This window comes from Vicugna pacos, unplaced genomic scaffold, assembly GCF_048564905.1.
Source record: "Vicugna pacos unplaced genomic scaffold, VicPac4 scaffold_21, whole genome shotgun sequence".
NCBI lineage: Eukaryota > Metazoa > Chordata > Mammalia > Artiodactyla > Camelidae > Vicugna > Vicugna pacos.
Genome location: NW_027328742.1, coordinates 8,328,140 through 8,347,504, shown reverse-complemented (window position 1 = coordinate 8,347,504; position 19,365 = coordinate 8,328,140). Strand labels below are relative to the sequence as shown.

Below are 19,365 nucleotides of genomic sequence, written 5' to 3'. Positions count from 1 at the left end.
TCCCTAGTGAATGCTGCTAACTTCAGGAACTTGACCAGAATTCAAATGATAAGTGGGTGAGAAAAGCTATAGGTTGTTGAAAGGTACAAAATCATATAAGAATATTGGTTTAAGCAAATATGAATACATTTTTAATATAATGAAAATGTGTTAATCTGTGTTTCCTAGATTAACACATATTAGAAATCAGTCTTCTTCTATGAAATCTTACTTATTTTGGAGATGAATCCATGGCTCACATATCACTGTTTTTGTGGTGGGTTTTTAGCAAGAAAATAGAAAAAAAATTGGAAAGAAATAAACCCTGTTGTGAGTGTTTGTCATGAAAATCTGTCAAAAAATGGTCACTGGAATATAACCTTTCATGTTTAAGAAGATTTCCTTTCTTTTCTTGGTCCTCCTCTTGGTCCTTTTTAGGGTTTTGATAGTCATGACACAAGGAAATAGCACTGGAGTGACTGAATTCTTTCTTCAGGGATTTGGTCCCCAACACAAGTTTCAGTATGTCCCCTTAACTTTATTTTTGGTCATCTATGTGAAGTCCAGACTTCAGACACCCATGTACTTTTTCCTACAACATTTGGTTTTTGTTGATATCTGTTACAGTTCTGCTATCACTCCCAAGAAAATGCAAAACTTCATAGTAGAAAACAAATCAATATCATTCAAGGGCTGTGTCATGCAATTATTGGTTTATGCAACATTTGTGACCACTGACAGCTACCTCCTGGTGGCTATGGCAGTGGGCCATTATGTGGCCATCTGTAACCCACTTCGCTATCCCATAGTCATGTCCCAGAGAGTCTGCATCCAGTTGGTAGCTGGTTCATATGTCATGGGCACTATAAATGCTTCTGTGCACACAGGGTTTACATTTCAGTGTTCTTCTGAAAGGGCAACACCATCAATCACTTCTTACGTGACGTTCCTCCAATCCTCACCCTCTCATGCTCCAACATTGACATCAACATCATGCTACTTGTAGTCTTTGTGGGATTTAACTTGGTGTTCACCGTGTCAGTCATCATCTGTTCCTACACATATATCCTGGCTGCCATCCTCAAGATGTCTTCCACTGCAGGGAGGAAAAAAGCCTTCTCCACGTGTTCCTCCCAAATGATACAGTCACCATTTTCTGTGGGACCCTCTCTTACATGTACTTATAGCCTCATTCTAATAATTCCCAGGAGAACATGAAAGTGGCCTCTGTATTTTATGGCATAGTGATTCCCATGTTGAACCCCATGATCTAAAGTCTGAGAAATAAGGAGGTAAAAGAAGCTCTAAAAGTGATGGGGAAGAAATTCTTCTAGATTGGACCCCAAGGGTTAAAATGCAGCACACCAAAGTATGCAGTAGAGATGTTTGATCATATTTAATGTTTCTGAAATAGGGAACCTGTTCACCTCTTAAACCAGAGATACCTCCTTCAATAGATAGCTTAGTAGAATATAAGAAATATAGTATTCAAGTGGAGAGTGTTTCATTGATATTTGCTGATATCACATTGGTCATAACAAGTCACATGGACAACCCAGATTCAAAGACTTGGAGTAACTGATCTACCACTTAATGGAAGGGCCTGAAACATCACATTGAAATGCTGTGACTCCACTGAAGAAAAGGACTTGTGGCCATTTTTATAATCTACCACACCCTATGCCTGCCTGGAAAAAATGGTGTTTTTTTTTTTTTTTGGCTGACACCTTGATTAGGATATGATTTGTATTGCCATAGGTGTATATATCAGAAACAATTCAAATTTAATCTCTGTAAACACAGTGTAATTTGTATTTTCTCACTATTGTAACCCCAGTGTCTGTTAGTTCTGGAATATAATAAGTACTCAAGAAATGCTTACTGAGACAATGAACAGTGAATGCACCCAAAAAACTGACCATGTCCACTACAATGAGGGAAAATACTAGCACAGCTTAGTGCAGCTAACTCTTTTTGTAACATCCCAAATTATGAGAGCTTTGGGGGTGCACCAACTGCCTATAAGCCATTATGATAGAGGTTCAATTCTTCAACCACAATTTGAGATCAAGGACTAGCAAAGATGGCTAACACTATAGAAAAATATTAGTCTATACCACAATGGAAAAAAATATGTTATCACCCATAAAAGTTTTGAACAAGAATGACCTGCGGAAGAGAATACTTACAAAAGCTGAAAGCTGAAAAATCTATTCACCTGTCCCTATGTGTACTCACTAGCTGTGGTGAAATATGCTTGTTTTTCTGTCCACCTTCCATTCTCTTCTCATTTCTTCCTAAAAAGAATCCAGTGTTATGTGGAAGATGATGCAGCCAGATAAACAGGTACTTCTCAGCTTTCACTGTAGCTAGAGTGGTACATGTCTTAGTTTATGTTCCTGAGACATGGCCTTGGGTAAAGGGAATGTATGTGCTAGGGGGGTTGTGGTGAAGAATTAACCTTACCTGAAGAAAGGTCTGGTCTGTGCCTTCAGCTACTGGGAGGTGACCTCAAAGCCCCTGGAATGCCCTCCCTAATAGGACTGTGTTTGTTTGCCTGGAGGCTTTGGCCACTGAAAAGTCTAACAGTGTGATTTATGGGATATGCCCTACCAGTTCAAGCCTCCAGAGGAACTGGGAACTATATGTATTGCCCTAAACCTCCAGGAGGGATTGAGAACTAAGATCATCCACATGAACAATGACAGAGAGCCCCAAAAGGAACAAACCAAAGGCTCAGGTGAGCCTCCTGAGGTGGCCCCACTCCGTGGGCATCACAGACACCCCAGCAGGTGATGCATCCCTGAGAATGGTGGGGGCTTCAAGTTTGGAGCCTCATAGACATTTCCCTCTGTGTATCTTTAATTTTATGATGATAATTTGTGTCCATTTGCTGCAATAAAGTTGTAATTGTATGTGTAGTGCTTTCCAGATGTGTTGGTTCAGGTTCTATTACAAATTACATAGATTGAGTGGCTTCTGAACAACTGAAATTTATTTGTCACGTTTCTGGAGGTTGGAAGTCTGAGATCAGGGTGCCAGCATGGTTGAGGTCTGGTGAGAGCCCCATTCTGGGTAGCAGACTGCCAGCCTCTCATTATGTCCTCACATGATGGAGAATAGCTGGAGAGCTCTCTGGGGACACTTTTCAGGGCATTAGTCCATTCTTGAGGCTTGAATCATCATGACTTAAATAATTTCCAAAGACCGCACCTCCTAATACCATCACACAGGGAGTTAGGATTTCAATAGGTGAATTTGGTGGAAGGGATACAAACATTGTCAATAACATAGAGTGGATTCCAGTAAATTATCAAATGTGCGGGTGATTGTGAAGACCACTAATTTTCAGCCAAGTACAAATGAGAACAGCCCTGAGATCCCTTGAACTTTTGACCAGTGTCTGAACTGACATCAGCCCTATGGGAACTGTTCCCACAGACTGTACAGTTTGCTAAACTCTATGAAGGGGGCTATTCTAAGCGGCTCAGAGAGGAGCAGGAAGAGTGAGGTACAGAAAGACAAAGGCAAGGAAAGGGTGAATAATGTAGCTGGCTTACACCCTGGGACCTGGACCTCAATCCCACAGGGGACTTTGGTAAACTATGTAGAATATCCCCCACAGCTGTCCCTCTGAAGGACAAGAGCTGAAGACAATAATTTACTTCCCCTCCCCCATTGCTTGGTGGTCACCCAGCATCTTCCACAGCTTCTAAGATACTCCTGAGAAACAGAGAAGCAGAGGTACCACAGGAAACCTGCCCCTGGCAGCACAGACAGCCACACACACAGATGCACTGAAACCCAGTAACTGAGGGGCTGTGGTGTGGGACAGATTTCTGTTGCTCCATGTAACACAGTTCAAGACAACGCAATGGAAGTAGAAGTCCCCTAGATGTGGGCAAAGCTTTTGTCTTCCTGATCAAGAGTGTGCATGTGGTTGTCACTCTTTCCTGGATCTTTACCTCCAGGACTCCTCTCATCTGCTTTGAAAGGGTGTGTGATGTCTGGCACCGTAGTAGATATGGTAGACTGTGAGGCAACCAGCACATGGGAGAGACCAAATGCATCATAGAAGTGCAACTCCTGACTTCCAGGCTGTTGCTATAAGTCCTTGCTTTTATAAAATAAGTTGGATTTTTATCTATTCACAGTGGAACACATTCCTAACTGCGACTCGTTCTGCAATAAGGAATACCGAATGTCAGTTCACCAGACATTGGCAATAAGTCTCCTAGAGGCAAGAAGCTACAGGCTCGTTGAATCTAGCTTTCACATTTCATTGAATAAAGCTCTAACCCTAGCAGCAATATAGCCAAACACTCCTCAAAATCTTGTGTTCCATAGATTGTTGTTTGAAATGTTCTTAAGTTATGAAGTGTCGCAGGATGAATGGGTGTCTTTATCCAGGGCTGATTTTTTTAATATAAACATTATTAGACCAAAAAAAATAAAAGGGATCAAGAGTAAAATTCTACTTCAAATTTAAAAAATGGTCAAAGTAGTAATATAAATAATTATTTAAGTAGTAGTAGTAGTAACTCAATTTGTTACATTAGGAACATAGGGACTTAAATTTAGATTAGCTTTGGATTTCCTTTTTCCAGATAGCTGTGTTTGTTGCTAAACATCATGACAAGGTCAGTTTTCTAGACTTGAACACTATTTTTTAGACATCGTAAAAATTGCTCAACTTGATTCATGGCAAGAAAAAAAATTTAAAGGAGTTGTTCTATCAACAAAGCAACACACAAAAAAGTCCCTGATGACAGTAACATGATTAAATCTATCTTCTCTAGAGAAAAATTAAATGTTCTTCAGCTGAAAATAACTACTGAACATCATTTATTCCAATTGCATCACAGCCCCTGGATGCCCAGGTTCCCAAGGGAGCAAGTATTGATGATCCCTCAGGCTCCAGCTTTAAGCTCCCCAGTTAGAAGGAAGCACACAGAGAGCCTGGTGGCCATCAGCCTGTACCAGTTGCAGAAAGAAAATCTGGATGCAACCCCGATGTAAGTAAAACAAAACACAGCCCATTTATCAAAATCAGCTGTGTGGCCTCCCAGCGTGTGCCAGAAACAGTGGAGCAAAGAGGTCAGAGACAAAGCTCTAGTAAGTTTCAGCCAAGACCAGGGGTAGTCATTTCATCCCTGGTGACACAATGGAAATGGAGTGAGGGACCTGAATTGGGCTGAGTGTTGCCTGAGAAGGATGTGAATGAACAAACGATTGAAAGATTAGACAAATGAATGACTGAATGAATGAATAGTATATGGCTTTAGTGTGTTATTTGCATGTGTTATGGCCAGTTATGAGTCCCATTCAAAGCATGACCCTCAGCTGGGAAATTTACATAAATCACATCAGTGACTTTAGGTCATATCATTAAGAAGCAGACTTTACTTCTTTCCCTTTTTCTTCCTTCTTAAAACAATAAAGCTATTTTAAAATGAAAAGCTGATGAAGTTTACAAGTTTAGAGACCGTCTCTCCACTCCTGTGGCAAAGGATAGCCATTCTAAGTTTGGTGTGAATCCTTCTAGAGACTTTTCATTTATAAATAAAGAAAATGAGAAAAGAAAAGAGAGAATGGAGATTTTTTTAAAAAAGTTTATTTTAAGAGGGCCCACCTTACATATTATTCTGCAACTTGCTCTGTTCATTTAGCAATACGGTATGAGCACCTTTCCCTAAGAGTGTATATTCCTCATGGGTATTGACTGATAATACAAATCTACTTTGATTTATTTAACTATATTTCCAAACATTTGCCATTGTAATCAGTGTTGCAATGAGCATTATTACCTTCCAAGTGATTCTGTGTAGAACTGAGGCTGAGGGGGTGACAACATTTGTCTCTGTGAAGTAGTGGGATCAGAATTCAAACCCAGGTGCTTTCTGCTGCACAATGCTGAATGTAAGTGAAGCTTTGGAGTCTCCAGGATTGAGTACAGATTAAGCTCGTTCAAAATACTTGGGTTCTTGTCTTTGTGTGTGTGTGTGTTGTGTTGTGTCCTTTGTACTGAATTTTGCATAACTCTTGAAAATGTCATGTCATACAGTTTACTCTAATTCCAAAGGACTAAATTAACATGGTAAATGTCATTATCTCATCAAGATTCTAATTTAAGTGGACACACAACCAATGCTAGCCTCTTCTGACAAGTGCTTCCACACACTGCATGGAAGCCTCCTTGAAAGGGTTGCAGTTAATCTGTTTTACACTAAATTTACCTCAAGAGGCAGCTCCCACATACTTACTGGCCTTTAGCTGTCACTAAACGTCAAAAGAGGAGAATTGTTTCTTGTTCCGGCACCACAGAGTTACCCCACTCTGTTTATTTCTCAAGATGTTTGAGAGAACCAGATTGCCCACATCCCCGCAGGTGGGCAGGTGGGTTTGCTGTACTCCCCACCTCTAAAGGCACCTTCTTATCCCAAACTGACCCTCCCATCCATGGAGCTACAGCCTTGCCCGGAGTTACCCACATCAGAGTGAGGAGCCCTCTACTGAGGTGTGGGGGTGGGGCTTGTCTTTGTGGCAAAATATTTAAGATGCATAAAAATATATTTAAAATAAGGTTACAACCTGATGTACCATCATGTAAGTTCCCCAACTTCCTTTTCAGTACCCAGCATTCCGTGTGAGAAATGTGACCACATGGATGTTGTGGCACCAGTTCACTGAATTCTCACTGATTTATTAATAGTTCTTATTGTTTTCTATGTTAGAGCATGCTACTAGGAGCATTCTTCTGTGAATATATTTATATGTACCCGTCTTCACAGATACCCTTACACGTGTGTGTCTGTGTAGCCTGTAAATTTATCTAGAATATGTACCTACAGTGGAAATTCTGGATCAAAAGAAGGCATATTTAATTTTATTAATATTTCCAAGTATGTCTCCAACATGACCATTCTAATTTACCTTCTGGCCAGAAATATGTGAGTGTACATTCTAACCTAAACTTTCCATTTGAGACTGAGGACTATAGAATTGTATTTCAATGTGATATTATTATAACTAATAATAATTATCTGATAATTGATGAGTTGTGTGTATATCCATACTTCTATTGGCCATTTAAGTCTCTCCTATAATTATCCTGATTATATTTTTGTGAATTTTTCATGTGGGGCAATTTACAGAAATTACTTAAATGTACTGGATACTAATTCTTTGACCTTTATGTGTGTTTCAAATAAATTTACCTGAGTAAAGTTTTAGTCATTATCAGGTCTTTTCTCTTTCATAATATTGGTGTTTTTAAGTTAGATATCATTGAATTTTCTGCTTTTTATGATTTATGCACTCAGGTCTTATTTAGATTTTTTACTGCATAGCTAGGGGGAAGGTATTCTGCTGTGTTTCACTCTCACAGCTTCACAATTTAAGTCTTTAATCCATTTGGAATTGATACAATGAGAAGTAGAAACACAGTGTAAGTCATTCATTTACATAAACACTTCAGCACCACGTTTATGGGGCCATTTGCATTGTTGCCTGTGCTGCTGTTCTCATGCTTCAAGCTTCAGTGACTTGTGGGCCTGTTTCTGGTCTTTTTCACAGTTCCATTGACCTGCTTGTCTCTCCTTGCACCAGTACCACACTGTCTCTATTACTGTTGCTTTATAATATGTTCTGATTTCTAATAAGACAATTTCTCCCTTTTTAACCATTGAAATTCTCTTAGCTATGTTTAGCTCTTTTCTCTTCTATGTGTTTTATAAGCTTGTGAAGGTGAACATGAAATTCACTCAAGCATTTCACTGAAATTACATTGAACTTGAAAATTAATATGAGCGGAAACATCACGTTGGTACAACTTGGTAATGACTGCTGCTGGAGAGTACTTTGTCCCTGTTCCTGATGTTTCTCTCCTGCAAATGGAGCTCAATCTGTGTAATCATGGCCACCCTGTCCCCATTTTATTCACTTGGTTCCTAGAAAGGTGGAGGGGCTTATCAGGTTCTTAAATCTGAGAACAACCTGGCGTGCCCTGCTCTGCCCTCACCCTCAGGAGCAGCCAGGCTGCTGAAGCCCACAGGCCCCTGCATTTCAGAGGTGCTTCCCCACAATGTGCAAGAGGGCTGCCCCCATCACTGCCACCAAGATTGGGTGGATAAGCCTATCTGCGTATGGTGTTCATTGGAAGCAAGCAACTTGACTAATAACCTTGAAGTCTTCCCCCAGGTGTCTGAAGGTGATATAATGGTCTCCATATCTTTTATTTCTCAACTGTGCAAATCTGGGAAAAAGAAGAAAATAGCTCTTCATTTGGAGCCTCTTTGAGACCCTAGCAATTGTTTGTTTTTGAATGGATGGGTTGATTGTTGAATATGTATTTATTGACCACTGTTTGCATCTATTTTTACAAGTGAAATGGTTCTAATATTCTTTTCTCAAACTTTACTTAATTAGGTATCAAGGTTACATTAGCTTCATGAAATGTGGAATGTTTTCTTTTGTGACTTACAGGAAAAGATTATTTGATATTAGAATTATTTGTTCCAAAAATGTTTGGTAAAGGTTCTTATGTCTAGTGTGTGTGTGTAAACTTTTAAATAAAAAGTCAAGTCAGTTAATGTTTTAAAACAGTTTAAACATTTTGCATATATACTGGCAGAGACACACACAGTGACTACTATCACTCTCCTGTTGCTTGCTTTTTTAAAATAAATATTGAGAAAATGCAACTAAAATTTATCAAATTATACATATGCTATAAATGTCATGATGCCACAAATACCATGTGCCAGTAACCTAAAATGAAAAATATATATATATTATTTCTTTTTACTATCTTGGAGAAATGCACCAAGGAATGAAATTTATTTTTCAAAAAACAAAAGTCAAAGAATGATAGTTATTTTAAATTTAAGGATTACTGTTCTATGAAGGATGTAGGCAAAATTAAAAGGTGATAAAATTGAGGGAAATTCGTTAAGTAAGAAACTGACAAGGAATTCAAATCTTGGATAAACAGAGAATGTCTAAAATCAACTCAATACAAACATCCACAGAAAAATATAAACAGGCAATTTACCAAAAACAAAATTAATACCCCAAAATTCTAAGAACATTAGACAATGATCAAATTTACTTGTCATTAAAGGGAAAGAAAACAAATAAAAAAATATAACAATTTACACCTATTTTTCCTGGCAAAAAATGCTAGGAAAGTACCAGTGTTCACTGGAAAGTGACAGCATGGCAACCCCCATGTACACATTATAGAGGTGTAGATGGTGTATTCATCACGAAGAGTGATCTGGAAAAAACATGGTCAAGTTAAATGTGCGCACACCTCCAGAGTCAAAAATGTTCTCCCTAGGAATATACCCTAGAAAAATTTCACGCTGAGTTCTTTGGAGTGGGAAAATGTTGTTCATAAGATTCAAATTCACATACTTCTTCAGGTGTGTGGGCTAATTCTCCCCGGGCAGTAGGCAAGAGAGGCCAGGACCTCTGAAAGATGGACATAGAGCAGACTTAAGAAAAGCAATACCAGCCATGGGGATTCAGAGACGCAGGTCCAAATCAGGCTTCCACACATCACCACACCACCTGCAACAGAATCATCAGTTTACGGGGGCTTTTTTGCAAAAGTACAATTATAAGTATATTTTTTAAATTGTATTTCCATTACATAAATACATCATGTCACCTTGTTCCATATTAGTATACACAGAGAATGTCTTTTCAGCCTCTACTAAATATTGCAATGTATGCATGTAATAGTTTCCTTGACCATCACTGACAGACTATTTTTTAGTAAGATTTTAATGTTAAGAATATTTTTAGATTTATAGAACAGTTGCAAAGATAGTATCAAAAGGATATACCATTCACCAAGTTTTAATTTCCTTTAATGTTATTTTCTTGCAGTTTCATGGTTTGTTTGTCAAAACTAAGAACCCAGATTGTACATTCTACTCTCGACCTCCAGTTATTATTCAGATTTCACTTGTTTTTCTATTAATATCCTATTTCTACTCCAGAATCCAATCCATATGCCACACTGCACAATTGTCATGTCTCCTTACTATCCTTTTGATCTTTCCATGTTTTTCATGAACTTCACAGTTTTGAGAAGTACTGGTCAGGTATTTTGTAACCGTCCTTCAATTTTGAACTTTCTTATATTTTTATAACTGAATTGGGCTTATAAACTTTTGGGAGGAAGAGCACAGTGTTGAAGCACCCTACTCTTCACATCAAGTCAGAGTCCCCACATGACATCACTGGTGACATTAAACTTGATCACTTGGTCATGGACCTCTGTGCCAGATTTCTTCATTGAAAGTTCCATTTCACTTTCCCTACTTTATTCTGTGCACTCAAGTCACTAACTGCAGGCCACCCTCAAAGGAAAGTAGGTGAATACTTATGGTTTGGAATTTCTTCAATAATAAATTCAACAGAATTTTATAGGTTTACCAATAGTTAGCAGTTATCAAAATGATTAGTAAATATCTTTTACATCCTTCTTTGTATTATATATTGGGTGGATGAGGGGCAGGAGAAGTCTCCATGCTGGCCACAGGTGTTCTTACACTGAAATCTTGCTTTAAAATTCAAAAATCCATCAATTAATAAAATAAAGCACTTTCTTCATTACAGAATATATTTAAACATACCTCAGGAAACAGATTTCCATGTTTTCAAATACACTTGTTAAACACCATAACTGATAAAATAACCTTTGCAACCTCTTTGGTAAGTTAAAAATAAAAGTCCTTCATTTTTCACAGAACTAGAATAAATCATAAAATTTATATGGAATCACAAAAGACCTAGAATTGGCAAAGCATTACTGAAGAAAAAGAAAGAGGCTGGAGGAATAACTCTCCCAGACTTCAGACAATACTACAGAGCTGCAGTAATCAAAACAGCATGGTACTGGTACAAAAACAGACATGTAGATCAATGGAACAAAACAGAGAGCCCAGAAATGAATCTACAAACTTGGTCAATTAATCTTTGACAAAGGGGACAAGAACATACAATGGAATTCAGACAGTCTCTTCAGCAAATGGTGTTGGGAAAATTGGACAGCAGCATATGAATCAATGAAATTATAATAATCCCTCACACCTTACACAAAAATGAACTCAAAATGGATCAAGGACTTAAACATAAGACAAGATACAATAAACCTCCTAGAAGAAAACATAGGCAAAATATTATCTCACATACATTTCAGCAATGTTCTCCTAGGACAGTCTACCCAAGCAATAGAAATAAAAGCAAGAATAAACATGTGGGACCTAATTAAACTTGCAAGCTTTTGAACAGCAAAGGAAACTATAAAGAAAACAAAGTGACAACCTAGGGAATGGGAGGAAATATTTGCAGAAGATGAAACCAAGAAGGGCTTGATCTCTAAAACATATAAACAGCTTATATGACTTAGTAAGAAAAAAAAAAAAACAAAAAACAACCCAACCCACAAATGAGCAGAAGACCTAAACAAGCATTTCTCGAATGAAGTTGTACAAATGACCAATAGGCACATGAAAAAGTGCTCAATATCTCTAATTGTAACAGAAGTGCAAATCAAAACTAAAATGAGGTATCACCTCACACCAGTCAGAATGGCCATCATTCAAAAGCCCATGAATGATAAATGTTGGGGAGGCTGTGGAGAAAAGGGAACCCTCCTACACTGCTGGTGGGAATGCAGTTTGGTGCAGCCATTGTGGAAAACAGTATGGAGATTCCTCAAAAGACTAAAAATTGACTTACCATATGACCCAGCAATCCCACTCCTGGGCATATATCCAGAAGGAACCCTAATTCAAAAAGACACTTGCACCCCAATATTCACAGGAGTACTATTTACAATAGCCAAGACATGGAAACAGCCTAAATGTCCATCAACAGATGACTGGGTAAAGAAGTTGTGGTACATGTATGCAATGAAATACTATTCAGCCATAAAATGACAACATAATGTCAGTTGCAGCAACATGGATGTCCCTGGAGAATGTCACTCTAAGTTAAGTTAAGCCAGAAAAAGAAAGAAAACTACCATATATCACTCATATGTGGAATCTAAAAAAAATAGAAGACAAATAAATATAAAACAGAAACAGACTCACAGACATAGAATACAAATTTGTCATTGCCAGTGGGAAGGGGAGTGGAAAGGGACAGACTAGGAGTTTGAGATTTGTAGATAATGACAAGTAAATATAGAATATATAAACAAGTTTATATTGTATAGCACAGGGAAATTTATTCAAGATCTTCTGGTAGCTCATGGTGAAAAATAATATAAAAATGAATATATGTATATTCATGTGTGACTGAAAAATTGTGCTATAGACCAGAAATTGACACAACATTGTAAACTGACTACAACTCAATTAAAAAAAATCTTTAAAAGCAATCATATTTTAAATGGCATTAGAAATAAATAAAACATTTAGGAATAAATTAAATTAGGTAGATAAAATATCCATACACCTAAAATGACAAAACGGTAATGAGCAAACTGAGAAAAACAGAAACAAATGTTAACAGTTTCCATGGTTATGAATTGGAAGAATAATACTGAAAAATGTCTATACCACTCAAAGCTGTCTATAGATTCAATGCAATCCTTATCAAAACTCAAATGACTTTTACACAGAAATAGAGAAAGCAATCCTAAAACTTGTATGGAACCACAAAACACCCCTAATGTCAAGTCAACCTGGTTAAGAACAAATCTAGAGATACCACACTCCCTAATTTCAAATTTTATTACAAAGCTTTAGTAATCAAAATGGTAGGTAATGCCGAAAAACAGAGACCAAGCCCAATGAAACAATCAGAGTTCAGAAATAAACCCATCCAAATGCAGTCAACAAATATTTCACAAGGGAGCCAAGAAGAAGTACTGGGGAAAACACAGTCTTTTCAATAAACTACACTGGAAAACTGGATAATGACCTACAGATGAACACAAATGGACCCTGTTCTTGCAGCACTCACAAAAATTAACTCAAAGTGGACCGAAGGCTTAAATGTAAGACTTAAAACTGTAAAACTACTTGAAGAAAACATAAAGATAAAGCTCCTTAGTGTGGTTTTGGCAAATATATTTTGGATATGACACCAAAGTTACAAGCAACAAAAGCAAAAATAAGCAACTGAAGCTACAGCAAACTTAAAAAAAAAGTTCATAGCAAAATAAACAATCAGCAAATGTAAATGCAGCTGCAGAACAGGAGAACATATACGCAAACCATTTCTTCATTTTTTAACCAAAAAAACATTTTTGATAAACTATATAATACCTCATAAAATACTAGCAATCAAATAAAAAATAAAAATTAAAAATGGGCTAAAGGACCTGAGTAGACTTTCTTTTCCCAAAAAAAAGACATACAAATCACCAACAGATATTGAAAATATACTAATCATCAGGGAAATGCAAACCCAAACCACAATGAAACATTACCTCACACCTGTTAGAATGACTATTATAAAAAATAAAAAACAAATATTTGCAAGAATATGAAGAAAATGTAACTCATGAACTTTTTGGGTGGAAATGTAAATTGGTACAATCGAATGAAAGTAAGAGACTTAAACTGGAGTCCACCTTACACTACTCACAAAAATTAACTTACAATAGATTAAAGAGTCAACTGTATGACTTGAAACCATAAAACAAAAAATCATAGAGGAAAATCTCCTCGACCTTGGTCTTGGGAATAATGATTTTTTGGATATGACTCCACAGGACAGGCAACAAAAGCAAAAGCAAAAAGAAACAAGTGGGACTAAGTCAATGTAAAAACTTTAGCATAGGAAAAAAATTGAAAAAATAAAAAGGCATCCTATGCAATGGGAGCAACTATTAGTGAACCATCTTTTGATGAATGGTAGTTACTCAAGTATATAAATGAATCATACAACTTAACAGCCAAAAAAAATCTAAGTTAAAAATACTGGCTCTGAATAGACAATTTTTCCAAAGAAGACATAAAAATGTCCAACATGAAAAGCTGTTCGATGTCATTACTCATCAGGGAAATGCAAATCAAAACCACGAGACCATCTCTCACCCATTACAATGGATACAGTCAAAAAAGACAAGTGATTACAAGTATTGGCAAGGATGTGGAGAAAAGAAAATCCTTGTGCATTGTTGGTAAACCTGTAAATTACCACACTCACTATGAAAATCAGTTTGGAGGTTCTGCCAAAAATTAAAAGTAGTATCCAGTTTTCCCAGCACCATCTGTCAAAGAGACTGTCCTTTGGCCGCTGAATGCGCTTTAGTCCCATCTCAAATATCCGTTGACATTTTATGCCAGGGTTTACTACTGGGCTCTCTATTCTATTCCTTTCTTAGACTACATGTGTATTTTAATACCAGCATCATGGTGTCTCATGACTATAGCACTGTGATACAGTTTTAAAGCAGAAAGTGTGATGACTCCCAGTTTATTCGTTCTCAGGCTTGCTTTGGTATTTGGGTCTTTTGTGGTCCCATCAAAACATTTAAAGATGGACTTCTATCTTTGAAAAATGTTATTGGAATATTGACAGAAATTGCACTGAACCTGTAAATGCCTTTGGGTAGTATGGACATTTTAGCATTAATTCTTCTGGTCCATTAACCATACATCTGGTCCAGTATATCTTTCTAGTTGTTTTGACTTCTTCAACTTTTTCCATAAAAGTCTAATTATAGTTTTTAAAGTACAAATTTTTCACTTCCTCAGTTAAGTTTATTTTTAAGTATTTTAATGGTTTTAAGGCTATTTTGAAAGGGGAAAAGCTAGTGTCTTCAACAAATGCTGTTGGTTACACTGGAAAACCACATGCAGAAAAATGAAATTGGACAGCTACCTTCCACCACTCAGAAATATAATTTAAAATGGATTAAAGACTGAGAGGTAAGATCTGACACTATAAAACTCCTAGAGGAAAACATAGAGAAGAAGCTACTTAACACTGGTTTGGGCAATAATTTTGGGATATGACCCCAAAAACACAAGTCAGAAAAGCAAATATCAACAGGTGGGACTACATCAAACTAAAAAGCTCCTGCACAGCAAAAGTAACAATCAGCAAAATATAAAGCCTAATACAGAGTAGGACAGAATCTCTGCAAATCATATATGGGATGAGGGGTTAGTATCAAAATATATGTGGACCTCATACAACACAATAGCAAAAAAAAAAAAAAAAAAAAAGCCAAACATCCAATATAAAAAATGGGCAGTAAAATTAAATCTATATTTTTCCAAAGAAGACACCCAAATACACAAAAGTGTACATGAAAAGATGTGCAACATCACTAACATTTAGGTAAATGCAAATCGAAACTGGAATGAGATATCCCCTGCCTCCTGTCAGAATGATCATCACCAAGAAGACAAGAGACAAGTGCTGGCCAGGACGAGGACAAAAGAATATCCCTGTGCACTGTCAGTGAGGATGTAACCTGGCTCAGCCACTATGGAAAAGCTGCAGAGGTTACCCAAAACTTAAAGACAGAGCTACCATATGCTCCAGCAGTCCTCCTTCCTGGTGAGCATCTGAAGGGAGTGAAAACAGGATATTGAAAAGATAGCTGCACTTGCATGTTTATTATGTTATTCACAATAGCCAAGATATGGAAATGACCTGAGTGTGCAACAATGGATGAACAGATAAAGAAGAAGTAGCATTTATACAGAATGGAATATTATTCTGCATTGAGAAAGAAAGAAATTCTGCCATTTGTGATATTACAGATGGACATTGAGGGCTTTATGCTTAGTGAGATGAACTAGACAGAGAAAGATAAATGTAAGATATCAGGTATACATGTAAAAAAACAAACAAACTCTTAGAAACAAAGAGTAGAATGGTGTTGGGGTGGAGGAACTGTGGAGACATTAAAGGGTACAAACTTGCAACCCAAAGATAAATAAGTCATGCAGATCAAATGCATAGCACAGTGATTACAGAAAACAGTGACGTATCAGTCTTCAAAGTTGCTAAGATACTATCTTGTGAATGTTCTTGTCACAAAAAATAAAGAAAATTATACTTGTGAGTCATGTGAGAGGTGTTAGTTAAAGCTGTTTGTGGTCACATTGCTGCATGTAAGTGGATCAAATCAACACACTGCAGACTGTGAAAAAAGAAAAAGTAGAACTGCATGATTTCACTTACACATGTAATCTAAAAAAGCCAAATTCACACAAACAGAGAACAGAGTGGTGGTTGTCAGGGCCTGGGAGTCAGGAAGTGAGAAGATGCTCAAAGAGCACAAACGTTCAGGTTTAAGATGAGTGAGTTCTGGGAAATCTCACGAACAGCACAGTGACTACAGCTAACAATGCTGTATTATTTATCTGAAAGTTGCTGAGAGCAGATCTCAAAAATTCTCATCACAAAAGGGAATTAGGTGAGTTTATGGAAGCAACCTTACTGTGAAAATCACTCACAATATATATGTGTATCAAGTCACCACGTTACTTACTGGTAGGCCTGTGTCCTGGGTCACTGTCTAAGAAGCATTCCACCAGAGTTGTCTCTCAGGACTCAGACTTCAGGTAGTCTATTTCACTTCATGGGTGAACATATTCAAATGGCCTGTGTATAAAATAAGAATATAATGACTAATAGTTCATTGTGAATGGCTCCCAGAATGTGTTTTAAAATTTTTGTTCCCATGCTTACATTTCACACTACTGGAACAAAATCAAATATGAGCCAACACAAATGGCACATTAGAACAATGATAACAGAGTCCTGAACACAAAGATTCAATGTTTCTTCCTGATGTTTTCTAATCAGAAGTGTTTTTAAAAATATTTGAACTCACCAATTCCTAGGTGACAGCTGAAAGTGACAAAATCAGAGAACCCAAAATGGCAGATGATCCTGTAAGTGATTACAGATGTTGCTACATTTTGTGCCAGAAATTAATTATCTATTAGAAAGTTACATAAAAATACTTGAAGTTCAAACCCTGGAATGCTTCCCAATTTTGTTAAACTCATGTTATTATAATGTCTGTGTCTATTTAGCTGATGAGGTAGGTGAAGGTAAAAAGTGACCTGTTCCTCTGTGTTTAGTACAATTAAAATAACTAACAATAATTATGCAATGCTTTTAAGAAATCAGGTTAGATCTGGAATACAAATGGAGATATGAAAATGCTTTTCCTTGTTCTATACATGAGTAGTAGCCCATCATGTACAAATATGTCAGATGACAAGGTATCTTCATGTTAAAAAAAATGCCATCACAACAAAGGAAAGCTTTACTGATTGTACTGAAAATAAAAGGAAAAAAATAGAATTGGAAAAAGATCATGTTGACATAAAAATGCTCATGGTCACAGATACTATAGAGAAGCAACTGTGGCAGATGTATGAAGACGTAGAAGCCATCACTCATCCACTGAATGTGATTACACCAAATTGTGACTTAATCATTTCATAAACTTGACAGACAACATTTCTGCTTCTATAATTTAAGATATAACCTTTAAAATGCTGTATAATGAGAGGTGTGATGTTCTAGTATCTGTTCTAAGAAGTGCGTTAGACACACATAAGAATAGCCAATGGTCAGAAAGATCACATGTTATCAGCTACCACCCCATGCAAATTAATGGCATTTAGCAGATATTCATATATGTGTGTACATATATAAAATGTGTATTAGTATATATGTAAATCAAATAAAATATTAGATTATAATCTAATGTAAAATCATATCAGCAAAAGCACTGTGCTGACATAAGTTTCCTGGTGTAAACAGATTACGATTTTTTATTGAGTTATCATAATGGGATAATATTGTGAACCAAATAGAAATTGTAAAAAAAGTTATTAAAAAAAAAAAACCTGACTACATGAAAAGATGCACAATTACTATAAGGCCTCTTCCCTTATTTACTATCAGTGTCAGAAAGTCACTTGGAATAGGTTAGGAGAATTAAAAACTCTAACAAGACACAAGAATGCACTCTCTGTTAAAGAAAATAAACCAAAGGAAAAAACGAATGGACAATTAAGATCCTACAGATAAAAATACCAATTTTTATGGGAAATAGGCTTAAAATAAAAAATAAGGAGATTATAGTCTAATGTCACCTTTTGAATAAAGATATACATTAAGCTGAATATCTTTGTATTTTGCACTTATGAAGAGAAAATGTATTTGCAATGAAAAAGCAGCCATTGTCCTGCCTTTTCAGTATTCTGAAGGTTTAGGTTTGAATATATTTCATCTTAAATGGTCTTAAGCACTATGCAGTGGTTGGTGTTTTTAAAATACCACTGTGTCTGGAGCTTCTGAAAGTGATTCAAAAATTTTTTAATTATATTTTTGTAATAATTTGGTAGTGGCCTGGATATTATTTTTAACAAGACTACTCACCCTGGAATGCTGCAAGGTTTTTTCAATGAGTTTATATTTACACATATTTAAGATTGTCACTATATTTTGAGAAAATGTCAGCCGTGGGAGTATTCTGACTTGAAAATGAGATAAGCTGAGAAGCATATTGTAAGTATAAAATAAATGATTGCATTCCTTTAAAGAAAGGAAAGTAAAAGCATAATAAACTCTTACTTCGACACACTTAAAATATACACGTTAACGTAATATGTTTTTACACACTTCTCTTTAACTCTTTCAGTACTTTCTCAGCCCCTTTCTCATTACACCCGCATCCCCGATCCTGAACCGCGCTGTACACACCTCCGATCACGCTGGGGAGGGGGGACCCGGGCGGCGAGGACCAGGGGCGCGGACACCCCCGCGGCCCGGACGGACACGGACAATCACCCGCTCCCAGCGGGCGAGGAGAATAGTCGAAGCGGGCCCGCCAGCGCACCCGTCCCCTCCTGCTCTGCCGGCCGGGGCCCCAGCTCGGTCAGGTCCACACACACCCCGATAGGAAGCCAGCTCAGGCCGCGGGAAACTGGCATAACTTCAGACACCCGGCGGGGAGCGTCCTCCTCCCGCGGACACGCGAGCCGCGCGGCCCCGGAGCCGCCATGGCTGCCCCCGCTCCGTCCTGAGGAAAACAAGCTCTGCCCCCAGGGAAGACGCTGGCTGCTGACGCGGACTGCGCATGCGCACCGCTACCTAAGACACGCTGGCTTCGCGCGCCCCCTGTAGGTCCTCGAGGGCGGTGCAGGATACTCAGAACTCACTATAGAACACATGACCCCTCCCAGCCAGGATGCTAAATCACTGGAAATCTCAGTGCCCTGGCCTCTTTGTTGATGGCACTCGTGATGCTCTCATCCAGCCATGCCTGATCTCTTGCCTGGCACATGCCTCAGTCCTTGGAATCCCGCCTGAATCAGATTCTGTTCTGGAGGAAGGACAGGTGCAGAAGAATCTCAAAATTCCTGACTTAGAAGA

The 19,365-nt window shown here is 37.6% G+C and overlaps 1 long non-coding RNA gene and 1 pseudogene across 1 annotated transcript; one reads left to right on the top strand and one right to left on the bottom strand.

Moving 5' to 3' along the window:
* The first annotated feature begins 430 nt into the window (after nucleotides 1-430).
* On the top strand, nucleotides 431-1,313 carry LOC102539735 (olfactory receptor 5AK2-like; annotated as a pseudogene).
* A 7,253-nt stretch (nucleotides 1,314-8,566) lies between these two features.
* LOC140694540 (uncharacterized) lies at nucleotides 8,567-19,170 on the bottom strand. The gene is made up of 3 exons (XR_012070150.1): nucleotides 18,694-19,170; nucleotides 16,460-16,572; nucleotides 8,567-9,552 (listed from the first exon to the last, which is right to left on the bottom strand). It is a non-coding gene; the product is annotated as an uncharacterized lncRNA (long non-coding RNA).
* Between the last annotated feature and the right edge of the window lie 195 nt (nucleotides 19,171-19,365).